Below are 14,968 nucleotides of genomic sequence, written 5' to 3' on the forward strand. Positions count from 1 at the left end.
GCAAAGGGATTTGTGTGTAGCAAATTAAAACCATTCACTCACTTCGTGTGTAGTAGCAAGAGATTTGTGTGCTAGAGAGAAGTCAACAGGTGAGAGATTTGTGTGCAGCAAAGGGAGTGAAAAAGGGTTTTTTTTGGGATAAAAGTTTTAAACCAGCCAAAACACTCCGATTTGGGGTGTTTTATAAACCCCTCAAAAATACACTACACCGGTTTTGAGGGGTTTTTAAACCAGTCTATTAAAAATCTGGTAAGTGGAGGTTTTTAAACACCTCAAAATCAGTCTAATTAAAAACCCCCTAAAATTAGTGAGAAAAAAACTCTCAAGCAGACCCTAAAGAAATCCGTCAATTGGCAGCAAGGAAAGAAGGTATTGGATAATCCTTCAAATGTAAAGGGAGGTCAAGGCTAATTTTTCATACCTTGGCTTTGGGGTGTGACTGACTGAAACCTAAAGAGAGGTTTAGGAATTGGGATGATAGTCCTAACAAAATTCCATTGCTGGTTAGTGAGCCTGAGCCACTACCCACTAGTGGTTGGATTAAATACTCATTTACTAAGATACTAAAAAGAGTTCGTTACAAACGAACCTTTTATATATGAAATACTTCTACAGTTTTAAAATAACAGATTAAGTATTACATATTAAAGTAAACTGTATAAGGTTAATTTAGTAATATAATGTAAAGTTTAACGGCTCATTAATAAAATAGGGGGAATTTTGTTTGTTCAGGTGTCTATCAAGATTCTATATTTAAATCAATCACATTCACAATCAGTTTCATGCAACGCACGTTTTCCAAATCTAAACAGTTGTCTTTATGTTTCGGACCCTCTTGCATTCATTCATTATTTTTGCTTTCAAAATAAAAAACAAAAAACGGAAACAAAAGATCTCTCTCTTTCTTCTTCTTTCGGATCTAACATTGCCAGAATTTAGGTTCTCTTCTTTCCTTTAATATCGCTATTTATTGTCTCGTGTTTTTCTTGAATTTGCTTTTGGAATGATGGGTCTGAAGTTGGGTTTGAGTTTTATGTAATTTTGTTGATTTATTACTGTGTTTTTCATGATAGTTCTTCAATTTTTGATGCTGAATATGGGTTTATTTATTGTTGTTTTATAGTTTGTGATTTATAAGCCTTTTGGTAAATGCTTTGATATTAAATTTATGTTGGAGTGACCTGCAAATTTAAATTTTTTAACTTTTTGTGAAAGATTATATTTTTTTTTTTCTCTTCTCAGTTCATGGTAATCATATGGGTTGTGGTCAGTGTAATCGAAAATTTTAGAGTGAGTGAATGCTTCGGTTTTTTTTTTTTTTTTTTTTTTTTTGGCATTAGAAGATAATTTAGCTTTTTGTTCTTGTTAATTTAAGTGAAAGGAGGGGGTGTGGTTTGTGAGGCAATATGTGGAATGAATTTTGGAAATTAGGGGTTTTAGGTTTTAATGGGTGAAAAAATTGGAGTTTGTGATTGAGATTTTGGTAATGCGGGTTTAAATAACTTGTTTGATGTGAACTTTGTAGTTATTAGTTGCTCTGTTCTGATAGTGACATGAATATTAAACATGAAGGTGCCTGTTTATGTAGAGTTTGGCTTGTATGAAGAAGAATCAAGAAATTAGAAAAAGTAGAAAAGAAAAAAAAAGGAGAGAAATATTCTTGAAGAGCCACAACAAAACCCATGTGCTTGTAAATTTAACTTTATTAATTCAAGTTGCATTATTGTTTTCATATACTCACCTTTAACTTATTATGACTGGAAAAACTCATCATCCTCATAATCTTAGAATATGTACTAATAGCAACATAAACCTTTCCCTGTTGTTGCACATCAATCTCTTGGAGCCTATTTGGTAAGAATGGCTTCTTTGCAGATTTTATTATAATGTTAGAGAATTTGATGGATGTAAGGAATAGACATGGTTTTTTGTGGGACGAGTGACAAGATAAGTAGGGAATCTGAGAAATGCACAGTGGGCATGTAATTGAGTGACTGATTGTGTTGCTGTGCAATAGAGGGCTACTTACATGCAGGCTTTTGTGATGTTCTCTAACAAACCAACCTATAGCCAAACATGTGTAAATTTATTATAATTTCTCAAGAATTCATTTGACACCAGACAAATTCGAACTTTCTTGTGTATCGTGTGCTCGAGCTTCTAAGCCAGATCCCTTGGTCATCCATCAAGTCTTGCTAGAACCTCCTTGAGTGGAGCAGATTCATGACAAGAATTCCTTCTCTTCCCTTGCTAAGTAAGTTCTATGGTGGGTGTAATCCCAAAGGAGATTCTAGTTCTACTGTTTCTGTCTAGGTGTCACTACAGTTTACACTTCCCTAAAATCTGGTATGCAAGGAGGTCATCTGATAATGTAAGCACTATAGTTGAAAGATCTATATTGAATTTCAATGGGAACCATTTAATGATATTATATTATTGAATTACAGCTTTCATTTAGGCTTGAATTAGTAAGATTTCATTCATTGTTATGTGAAAATGGCCATTATTTGAAGGACGTACAAGACTATTCACTTTTTTGACATTAAGTTTGGTTGAAACAAGTTGCTTAGAAGGATGTCATATAGATCATGATGGGTCGTCCAACTTTCTCGCATAAATTTTTGGATATCCAAGATCATAATGTGTTTCACATATTTGTCTTTTGTGTGAAGTGTTGATGACTTGTGTATGGTGAGATTCTTAGTTTTTCTATGTTATTATTTATCTTTTCTATCGTGTTGAACGCTACAGATTAGTTTTCAACATACAGCAAATGCCTCATGAATGAGTAGATTTTTCGGAAGAAGCTGATGATTTTTGCTGACAAATTAAACTCAAATGAGATTGAAGATGCATTAGATCTGATCAGAGTCTATTATTTTGTGGTTTAAGCAGAGATGAAAGAGGAAATCATTAAGATGGAGAGGAAGCCATCTTTCTCTCACTCTAATTACACTTCTTTTACAACCATATTTCTTTGGTTTACGAAAGAATCATTTTGTTACTACTGTACCGTCAGACCAAGATCAATTTACATGGCATTCATCAGGTTCGTTTTTGGATCAACTGTCTACCTGAATATGTATTTGCATATCTTTGTCCCCCCTTTTCACTGAATATAAATTTATTGATAAAGCAAAGAAAAGAGTTGTGAAAAGTGTTCTGAGAAAAACTATTGTACCTAATGGCTAATGAAAAATTTGAGATCCTGGATGTTGTTTGATGGGATCTAATGTGGGGATCTATGAATGTTCCCAGACTTCTCCTTCTCTTTCTCTTCATGCAACTTATTTTTTCTTTTCTGTGGCTCAGCGTTTGATGAGAAGCTGAAAATTATTCCTCTAAATCTATAAGGCCAAAGGAGCAATATGAAAGAAAATTCTGAATCAATAACTGCCAGAAGAAACAAAAAGACCAGGTGAAAGGATTCAGACACACAATTACAAATTTACAACCTCATACATTCCTGAGAGGAAAGAAAGTGACGAGGAGAGGACTTTCTCAACCAAAAGGAAAGGTAGTGTCCCTTTCTTATGCAGTTGGGCAAATGTTGCTGCTTGTACTGTGTTAATTTTCTGAGCTCTCTTGCATATGATTGCAATTTTTGTTTAAATAGTTTTCCCCCTGAACTTGTGATTAATGACTTGCTTCATGATTGAGGTTCAGTTAGAATGGAACAGAGTAACTATTTATAGAGTTAGTATATCTCGACATTATCACTGTCAACTTCCTGTTGTTTTTTTCTCATATAATTGTGGAAGGGAGCAACTGATATTACATGTGTCATAATGAGTAACTATATTAATAGGGAAATGTGAGACCCCTATTTCCCTTGGTTATTTATAGTTACCTTAAAAGAAAGAATGTGGAAATTGGTAACTTCTGCAGCCTTCAAAAAAAGAATGTGGAATTTTTGTTTGTTTTACTATTTAGGTCCGATTTGTGTCTACATATTAAACATGAATAGAATTTGATTACATCATACAATATTTTTGTAACTCATGAAGGATATGGCACCTTTACTTGGAGGATGGACTTCCTCGCTTTCCATTAGATGCAAATGCTACTTATTATTGGTGGTTTGTGTACTTATAGTTTAAGCCTTCAGGTTTTTGTTTGCCAGCAGCCATTAGCGTAAAGTTCTACCTATCCTATCCTAGTTTACTTTGGCCTAATAGTTATCTAATGTAGATTTTAAGAGATGGAAGTCTTTCTTGAAAATCGTGCTTAAAAGAAAAAGAAAGAGGAAATACCTTTATGTTTATATTTTTCTTGTCTCACACTTTTTACAAAATCATAAGAGAGAGAAAAATAGAAAATACTGTCTTTTGTGTTTTTTGGACCTCAGATGTCTTTCTTCTAGAGTTTCTGTTTTCTGGTACAATAGAATGAACAATAAATGCAAGAATATAGGAGCTAGTCCCAGTAAAAAATTATCTGTCAACAAGATGAGGGAGGACATTATTGAAAAGAGACATTAAAGAGAGAAGTTTAAGAAAATACCTTTTTTTTTTTTTTTTTTTTCACTTATATAATGCCTGTCTGTCAAAACTTTCCAATTTTTGAGGAAGCTTTTGTGGACAGTTATTAATCTTAATGTTTATAAATGGTCTTAATCCAGTTTCTAAGGATGTGCGGTCTTTTCACTTTGCAGTTTGTAACTATGCCAAGGGTAGTTGGTGCAGACAGCAGGGCGTCCTTTGTATCCTGGATTGGATGTAAACAGTGGTTATCGGAATGGTGGCAGTCAATGATCCAACGTAAAGATTTTTCTTATGAGGGATATCGTGGGCACCAAAAGATTGTGAGGATGCCAGAGTTTTGAGCGATCGCATTTTGCGAAGGTTGGCCTCTATAATTGATTTCTGTTGTTAATCTTCTTAGTCTTCTGCTTCTGTTTGCTTTGTATCTTTCCTGGCCTCAATGGCATCATTATATGTTTTTTTCTGACTCACAAATCCTTCATAGGCAGCCTTTCTATTGAATTTCGATCATATGATGTTGTTGTTAGAAGAAAAATGAATGTTTTGATGGTTGGTTCTCTGAATATAGTTTGTGAATTTCAGGATGAGGAACAAAACAATTGCATTTGTAGGGGATTCTTTGGGCAGGCAGCAATTCCAATCTATGATGTGTATGGCCAGTGGTGGACAAGTGATCCGAGAAGTTGAAGATGTTGGAAGGGACTCGGTCTTCAAACTACATGCATGCTGTCCTGATGGCTGGGTTATCGTTCCTTGTACCAATACCACCATTTTATATTACGGTCATCACACTGTGCTGACTTGGTGCCACTTAAAGGCAGACCCAAAGTGAGTTGCCAGCATTTGGACCGTCCACCAGCTTTCATGATGTAAATACTCCATCAGTTTGATGTCTTAGTCTCAATACAGGACTCACTGGAAAGAGGGAAACTGAGAGCTAACCGTTGGGGTTGCCTATGTCAATGGAGAACCTAATGAAGATAAAAACTGCAATCTGGGAATGCCAAGATTTACTGTGTACAGTGTGCTAGGTGGTGACTCTCAGCTCGACCATCCCTCCGACTATAAACATTCTTTCGGACGATTCTCAGACATTTCCGCAATGGGGACTGAATAACCGGTGGTAGCTGGATATCACAACACATTTAACCAGAGGAAACAAATTGAGCAGATAGAATCAAGTGATGAAATTTGTTGAATCTGCTGTTAGGGTACAAGAGTAAGATTTTGATACCCACCGCTCCTTTCGGAACTTGAGAGATGATGCTCACAATCTCGTTACAGTATCAAGGCACACCAAGGCGTCAATGATTGGCTGGCTGGTGCCTACCAGCGTTCCAGACACATGAACGAACTTCTTGTTCCAGGTATAGTTCCTGATTAATAGGATTCACGTAACCGTGAACTAATGATTCGTTAACGCTCAAAACGGACCTGTTTTTGGATAATCAATAATCGTTTACAACTCAGCTTTCTTTACTGTCGAATAGGTCTGAGACATTGGTCTAATTCATTCATATATAGTTTACAATTGGGGTCGATAAAACTTTGAGGCTGCCAGGTAGGAGCGCTCCAAATGTTTCAGCTCTACCGCATCACTCAAATTTAAGGAGTCTTTTGGGTAGTGTATGTAAAATATAGTTTGTAGTTCTTTTCTTAGATGAGAAGATCATAGTTCTTCCAAGTTTGCTTACAGAGTTGTTTGATCATAAGGTCGTGGGTTTCCATAATTTTAGGGAAAAATATGCACAAAATTATGATGCAATTTATAGAATTGGTTCAAACTTTTCTTAAATGTGCACTATAAATTTGAAAAGAATATTGCTGGAATCATCCCAAACAGAAGGTTTACATTGTTGGTTGAAGGAGATTTGTTCCCTTATTTGATTTGAGATTCAAACTTTGATGGATCATTTACCAATAATATCGTGACTTTTCTATTCTTGGTTTTAGGTATTTAGTAGATCCCGAAGATTAGTTCAAGATGTGTGCAAAACTGGTTTAGGATATCCCGTTATTAAAAAACAAAAAATTGTCAACGCTTCTCTTCACCATTGTAAAATTAGATGAGTGGGTCGACACTACTAGATCCTGACTTGTTGATGTTGATTTATCCTCCCGCTATAAATAGTAAGTCGTCATTTTGTCACAGGAAAACAATTTTATTTCATGTTGTATTTTATTTGGTTTTCATGCTTCACTTTAGTTTGATCTTCAAATCTAGTTTTAGGAATAATTATCTGTTATATAAAAGAACAATATAGCAAAACAAACATGTATGCAATTAATTCTCTTATTTCTGAAGCATATAGGCAACTAACAAAAAACTGTTTAATTCCATGGGAGAGTCAATTCTAATTAATTCTCTTTCTTTCATTTTCTCATTAGCTATTAGCAATTTCTTACAGCAAGATTCAGATTCTTGAATACAAATACAATAATTTTATAAAAATTATTATTAATATCAATGATCGTGAGTGATTTATTCAATTTTATGACATATAATATATATATACATAGTTTGTATATTTTTTATTTTTATAAATAAATAATAATCATATTGTGTAGAACAATATACGATTTCTTAAAAAAAAAAAAAAACTATAATAATCTTAAAAAGTCTAAAGCCCATTAATTTAATATCACTTTTTTGGATAAACAAAAATAAATTTATGTTCGCCCTTCATTACATTTACCACTTAAAAGTATAGCATCATACCACGCTCAAATATTTAAGAACATCAAGAATCTGAGGAGGCTATGTATATATTGATTATGTAGAGGGAATGATTTTTAGTCCCCGTCTCACTTACAGTGAGGATCTAGTTTAATAAAAAAATTCTTTATTCCTACACACTTTATATTTAAAAGCTTTACATTTGCAATTATTGAAAAATAATGAACCTAGGTAAAAAAAGAATTTAATTTATAAATAAATGTGAAGCTTGTGGTAATTTTCAGAAGACAATATTTCTTCTTACAATATGAATAATTTCAGATTTCATTTCTTTGTAGACCTAAGTAACGCACAACGTACCATTTAATCTTTTTTGGAGTTCTTTATTAGTTTTTTTTTTTTTTGTTTTTTTCATAAGTTTTATATTGGAAAAAACTATTTCAAATTACTTTATATAATGAAAAATTGTCATGTAATATAAATTGAGTAGAAGTTGAACCACAAAATGGTGAGCTGTTAGTTTTGGAGTGTTTTAGGGCTGACAACTTTTATATCACAAAGATATTAAAAGATTTCAGATATTTATAAATTCTCTTAAATTTTTACTATGATAAAAACGTACCAGTGTTAATATTTTTTCTAAAAATCTAATCCCCTATCTAAATAGAGATGGGCCAACATAAAAAATAATGGATCTAGGAATCACTTTCCTACTATTATTTAAAATATACCATAGCGATTTTGTTTCATTTGTGTTTACAAATTATAGTTATTTATTTATATAGGAGTGCAAATTTGTACAACCTTTGAAATATTTGGCCTTAACTTACTTGATTGTAAATTTAGTTTAATTCAACAATAGAAGGTACTGAAGATATATTTCAAAGGGTTGACAATTTTATTATAATTAGAGGCAATAATTTGGAGTTGTATGCGGAAATTAAGAAGAAAAGTATTCTTGAATATGTGATATTTTTCAAAGTTATTCTCTGGTTTCAATGAAGTCAATGTAGACAGCATGTGCTTTTGACTTTGCACTTCTAGCAAGAGATGGGAAATATTTGTTTTGTCAAACGTCAGAACAGTTGAGGAAATAAAAATATCAACTTTAAAAGATTTATTATTGAAGGATGAACAAATTACAGAGTGCTAAGAGGAAATAAAAATAGGTATGAAATCATAAAAACAATGTCAACAACCAACATTATTAATTCGGTTTCAATTTTTGCACGAATGATTAATCTTATGATCACAATTATCCCATCTCTATATTATCCTAAACTCTCATGCAATTTTAACATACTTCTTTCATTATAAGTAAAGATACAAGTCTTAGGCCCTTTACTTGGAAAATTGTCAACCGGTCTCTTCCTAAATCATTTTGATTTCTGATATATTAATAATTTCTAGCAATTCTATACTCTTTCTTAACCTATATATTTTAGCTGAGGAGAGCTTTATTTTTTCTACTAAGAAAACAAAAAAAAACTGAAGCTCTCATTCTTGCATGTTAAATTAATACCAATAAATTTCTCACTTCTTTTAGTTTTTCGATTAAGATTCAAAAGTTCACTGTTCAATTGAGTCTCACTTTGATTCATTTGGTATGAAAAATATATTAATAGAGGAGCAATGAGGAACGTATTTCAAGAGGTTTTATAGTCTAAATAACATAAAAAATTATTAGTAATTTATTTGTTCGAAGAAACGACATAAAAAAAAACGAAAATGAAAGAAAATGTATTCCACCTTATGCTTAGCTGTTGCAAACCTTAAAACCAAATAAATGAGGGCATTAAATGAAGCTAAGATAAAAGATGAACATATGTATGTCACAGTTTGAGGGAGAAGGCAAGAGAAGCAGAGACACACTACAGACAATTATGCTGAGAAGAATGTAGAAATATTTTACTTGTATTAAAAAAAATAGCCTGTATAATTGGGGCAATTTTACATATTTGTGATGTAATAGTATAATAGCCCTGTAAATCATTCAATCAATCACAACAATTAGGGATGATTGATGAAACTTAATTACACATAATTCATGGTCCTTAGAGGCTAAGATCAGGGAAATCTCAGCATTCCTTTTATATTTGTCAATTTATAAATTCTTCTTGAAATTTTCGACATGTATAAAAACTACCAATGTTAAATTTTTCTAATCCCTATCTAAGAGTAGAAATGGGGCCAACATAAAAATATGGGATTACGAATCGCTTTCCTATAATTTTAAAAAAATTAACCTACCGTTTCATTTTTTGTTTACAAATTTTTTTTTTTTTTTTTTTTTTTTTTTTTTTTTTTGTAATAGTAGTGAACAATTCGTCAACCCTTTGAAATATTTGCCTTAACTTACTTGATTGTAACTTTAGTTTAATCAACAATAGAAGGTACTGGGAAGATATATTCAAAGGGTTGACAATTTTTATATTAGTGTGGTCTTTGTATGCGGATAATTAAGAGAAAAAAAAAAAAAAATTGTCATTGATATGTGATATTTTCAAAGCTATTCTCTGGTTTTCAATGAGAGTCAATCGTAGAAAGCATGTGCTTTTGACTTGCACTTCTAGCAAGAGATGGGAAGATATTTGTTTGTCAAAGTCAGAACAGTTGAGGAAATAACAATACAACTTTAAGAATTATATTATTGAAGGAAGAAACAAATTACAGGATGTAGAGGAAATAAAATAGAGTATTAAATCATAAAAATAATGTCAAAAACACAACCTTATTAACTCACATTTTACAACGAATGATTAATCTATATCAATCAAAAAATTATCCTAAACTTCCTTGCAATTTCCAATATCTTTTCATTATAATCTTGGGCCCTTTTACTGGCAAAATTGTCAACCTTGTCTCTTTCGAATCATTTTGCACTTCCGATATATTAAGTTAATTTCATAGCAATTCTCATACTCTTCTTACCTTATGAATACAACTCCTACGAAACACTACACCATATATATTTGTGCTAATTTGCAATATTGTGACCACTCCAAAATCACTTCCTCTTCTCATTCTCTGTTCTCTCTTCACATATCCTATTTCTGAAAAATGAGCAATATGAGAAGACAATGGCTAATACTGGATTTGGATTAAACGAGCTCAAAACAGGCACAAACGTTTCACGAAAGGGCAAATTCTTCCCACTGAGAGAGACGTATCAAAGTAAAATATTTTCGTGTTTTCTCATAAGGTGAAAGATATTTTCAAGAAGTGTTTCAAATCTCCTTAATTGCCACCCACGTTAGAAGATATTCAAAACTCAGTTGTTATTTTTTTACTCTGATTCTTATGTATTTTTGTTGCTAAGTGTTGTCTCTTGTTGTAAAATATTAGAATTTTAATGGTGTAATAATACTTTTTATACTTTGTTTAGTTTATAAGGGTAAAATTTAAAAGCAATAAAGCTAAGATCTTTTAACAAACTTTAAAGATTTCATTTACTAATTGTGGAACTTAAATGAAATTTCTCAAAAAGCATAGCATGCACATTATATATACATAGGGTATCAAATTCAAAAAACGTGTGGGGACCTTCTTTCTTTTTATGAATAGATTCATATTTCAATTGTCACGTGCGCATTAAGCTCACCTTGCTTCTATTTTGGATGATAAATATTTATATAAGGGCAACCTCAGAGAGTAATTTTCAAGAGGGTTCAAAAGAGTTCATAAAAAAACAAACAAAAAAAAAAATTACTTAATCTTGTTGGTTCCAAGAAACGACAACAAATAAAGAAAAGGTATTACACCTAGCTTAGCTGTTGCAAAGTTTACCAAAATAACGGTGAGGGCATTAAGTGAAGCTAATATCTGTTAGATTTCTAAGACACTGTCTATCACAGTTGGTGAAGGAGTCGGATAAAATTGGCCCATAAAAGCATTAGAGTTTACTACTATTCTAATTAGCATTATGGACTACAAAAGCTAAGCAAGTTTTGTTTTAGTTACTTCAATACTCTCTTTATCTAGTTCAACCCAAGGTTGTCGCGGGTGTCACACGGTCTAGGGGCTAGGTCTTGGTTTGCTCGGTGTAGATGGTTAAACCGAGCGTCTTAGGTGATCCAGTAAGTTTGAAATCTTGCAAACAAACCCTAAAAAATACATAACCACCCTAAGGTTTGAAATCTAGCAAAATACCCCTTCAATCTAACCCTAAATTGATTTTTCCGCCCAAATCCGAGGCCAAAATTCACATCCGACACCACCACCTAACCACCGTCATCCTTCTACAAAACCCCTCTACTCTAGAACTTGATAACCCCTTGTCGCCGATTGTGACTAGCGAACACGCCGCGATTAGGTTGATTTTTTTGGCCAAATCAGGGAGCCAAATTCCAATTGACACTACCACCTGAACCCCGAACTCACTCTACAAAATCCATCTAAATCCTAGCACTTGGTAAACCCTCGTTCGCTGGTGTGATCTCACGTATTTGGTTGATTTTTTCGACAAATTTGAGTTGATTCTGGCATCCAAAATTCAATTCCGACACAATCCCTGGAAAAACCACCACCCTCCACTTTACAAAAGCTCTCTAACCCAACACTTGGTACCTCCTCGTAGATTATGGATTGGTAGAACATTAAAATAGTAATTCGAACTTGTCCGGGCCTTGTCATTGGTGGGATCGATCCACCTGCGGGTCCCGGTCCAGTCGCTTTTTTTTTTTTTTTTTTTTGTTTTTTTTTTTTTTTTTTTTTTTTTTTTTTTTTTTTTTTTTTTTTTTTTTTTTTTTTTTTTTTTTTTTTTTTTTTTTTTTTTTTTTTTTTTTTTTTTTTTTTTGTTATTTTTTTTTTTTTTTTTTTTTTTTTTTTGTTTTTTTTTTTTCTTTTTTTTGTTTTTGTTGGGGTTTTTTTTTTTTTTTTTTTTTTTTTTTTTTTTTTTTTTTTTTTTTTTTTTTTTTTTTTTTTTTTTTTTTTTTTTTTTTTTTTTTTTTTTTACTTTTGTTTTTGTTTTTTTTTTTTTTTCAAAAAAACAACCAACCCTCTTTTCATTTCTTTATTTTTAAATTACATATTATTAACTCAGAAATAACCCTACCTAAAATCTCAAATCTTAAGCTCAAGAAAACAACCGTAAGCTTGAAAATCTATTATTGAATACTTATTAAAATATCCAATCTCAAATTCAAGAAACACACCTTGGTTTGTGCAAAATTTCGCAGCCACAAGGAACATCAATCTGTCATTTGGTGCACTTGAGCTTTGCTCTCCTTTTCAGATTGTGTCTAGGCTATAATACTTATTAAACGGCTAAAAAAAATCCTACAACTTCTGCTCCTTTGCAACCTAAAAGATTTCGCATTCTAAACCCGAAACGAATTCAAGAGTCTAGCGTTAGTTTTCTAGTTTCAGAGGTCTTAATATTATTAACCGTTTTTCCTTCCCTCAAAACTTACCCGCAAAGATAGCCAAATTCTTCCATTAACATAAGTTCTTTTGGTTTTTGTTTTTTTGGGGGCCCATTTGATAAAATACATATATAAAAATAATTTTGTTCTAGGAATTCAAAGGATGAGCCTAAACCTAACACGGGCCTAATCCTTATCAGACATTTTGTTTCATTCCAGTTGACATAACTTAAAATTGCAGGGCCGCCCAAGGGTAGTCAGGTGAGGTCACCTAGCCTACAGCCCGCCCCCCATAAAAAAGCACCCCCAAAAAGGAGTCCAAGATTATTTAAGAGTGTGTGTGTTCTAATAGTTTACAAACGAAATACCTTGGAGGGGCTAAACAAGTTTATAATTTTTGCATACCAAACACACCGGTTCAAAGAGCCCAAAAAGGCCCAAAAAAGCCCAAATTCATTAATACTTGTTGAATTACATAAATAAACGATACAAAACAGAAAGACCATGTTCATATTTTTCCATTCACACCCAAAAAAAAGTAACTAACTAATTTTTAAGTGTCTACAATTTCAAAGACACCTTAAAATCCTAAAATGATGAAAACATTGCATCGCCAACCCCTCTAATCTCCATAGTGTCTCTTTCGGCTTAAAGGTGTGATTCCAACAATTTGTCTTTCTCACCAAATCGACCAGATTCATCCTTAATCATTTTTCTGACACTTTTCCCAACCTTACAACCCCCAATTTTGGACGATTTTTTGCTTAATTTCGCAACTCCATTTTATTCCTCACTACGTGCGGCAGCAATTTCCTTCCGACACGTATTCGCTGTCGTTGACCTTCCCCACACCACCAATCTTCATCCCCTCAGCCCCATCACCCCAAAACCCTCACTACCTGACCTCCTTAGCTCGCCGTCCACCTCTCACCCCACAAGAAAGATTAGTTAATTTGACTATATTTCAATTGAAAAAAGATTTGTTTACTAACTTGATTATAAAATTTAACTTAGTATTTTGCATCTCAAAGGCAAGAAAAATCACATTTTGAAATATTTTTATTAATATACGGCATTGTTGAATGGAAAGATATCCCTCCTTATAACCGTAGTAAGGGGCTTCTTGAATGTATCTAGTCGTGTGTACTCCAACACCCTCCTTCCCACTGTCAACCCATATGTTTGGTTATACCTATTGATATATATATTTTTATTGCTCCTAACATCCTCAGCCCTTTGGTCCAACACTCCCGCTCTACTAGACCGTCACCTGATCCATGTAAAATATGGGAAATTGCAGCAGTCTATTTAACCCATATAACATTAAACAGCTCTATAGTCCTAATTTGCGACTAACTAATTTTATTACTATGAGAGGTTATAACTTAAATAGAATGTAGGTAAAACCATTCTTATTTCATATTCATGTTTTAAGTAGTATAATATTAGAATTTCAATTCATTTTATAATATTAGGGTTTCATTCTCATCTTTTCCGATTGCCTACTTTTTGCAATGGATGAAGTTGTGGTTTGGAAACCACAAAGATAACTGTCACTTATGGAATTGTGAATACAGTGGCTGGATGGCAACTGATGTGAAATCATAGCCAATTGCCAATTGTTTTTAAAGCATTACAAATTAGTACCACCGATGTCGATGAATTGCAAGTTACAATGACGTGGCTGAAAGGAGAATCAAAGAGTCCTTGTAAAATTGAGTGATCACTTCCGACCAACTTCACTACACAAGTAATCGAATGCATATTAATGTCTTCTATTATTCCTCCAAATGAGTAACCATTCCATGTATGCTTAAGCATAACAAGAAGAAATCATTTCTCTACAATTCAAACAAGAAAGAAATAATAATATATGAGAAATATAGAACAACATAGACGGAAATACAGCAAAAGTTATCATGTCAGCAAGCTCCAATAAAATCGCACCAAAAGTCACTGGCCAGACAGCCAAGAGAGCAGCTACACGCACTAAAATAAACCGAAATCATCGTATTGTTCCGTCCCTAATAGTCCACACACTTAGCGTCTGAATATAACCCCAAGTTAACATATATAATACAACTCTAAAGCATAGACGTATGGCCCAAACAACTTCAATAAATATTTTATTCTTTCTTAAACCTTTATGTAACCGTACCATATTGATATATAATATATATTTTTTTTTTTTTTTTTTTTGAGACGTACTGGACCGTATACAAATAAAATAATCATATGAGGACACGTATAGACCGAAGAGACGTCATATTCCTTAAGCAGAATATAAACAATTGAATAACTTAAACTGACCCAAGTGGAGTTTATTCTTATGTATAATACCTAGGAACCCAAATGCATGAAAATAAAATTGTTTTAATGACTATATGGGTTTATTTCCTTAACAGATAAGTACGTACGTAAAATACCAAATAACAACTGAAAAA

General features: G+C 32.7%; 1 protein-coding gene across 2 annotated transcripts in view; it reads left to right on the forward strand.

The window, feature by feature from the left end:
• The first annotated feature begins 867 nt into the window (after positions 1-867).
• The window catches only part of LOC116140354 (protein trichome birefringence-like 14), a 35,653-nt gene continuing 21,552 nt past the window's right edge, over positions 868-14,968 (forward strand). Inside the window, exon 1 of one of the 2 annotated variants that reach the window (XM_031425994.1) lies at positions 868-939. The gene's annotated coding sequence lies outside the window, so the exon portion shown is untranslated. The remainder of the gene's footprint in view (positions 940-14,968) is intronic. The other variant, XM_031425996.1, reaches the window with a different exon arrangement.

Source organism: Pistacia vera, unplaced genomic scaffold, assembly GCF_008641045.1.
Source record: "Pistacia vera cultivar Batoury unplaced genomic scaffold, PisVer_v2 Contig370, whole genome shotgun sequence".
In the NCBI taxonomy this organism is placed as follows: Eukaryota; Viridiplantae; Streptophyta; class Magnoliopsida; order Sapindales; family Anacardiaceae; genus Pistacia; species Pistacia vera.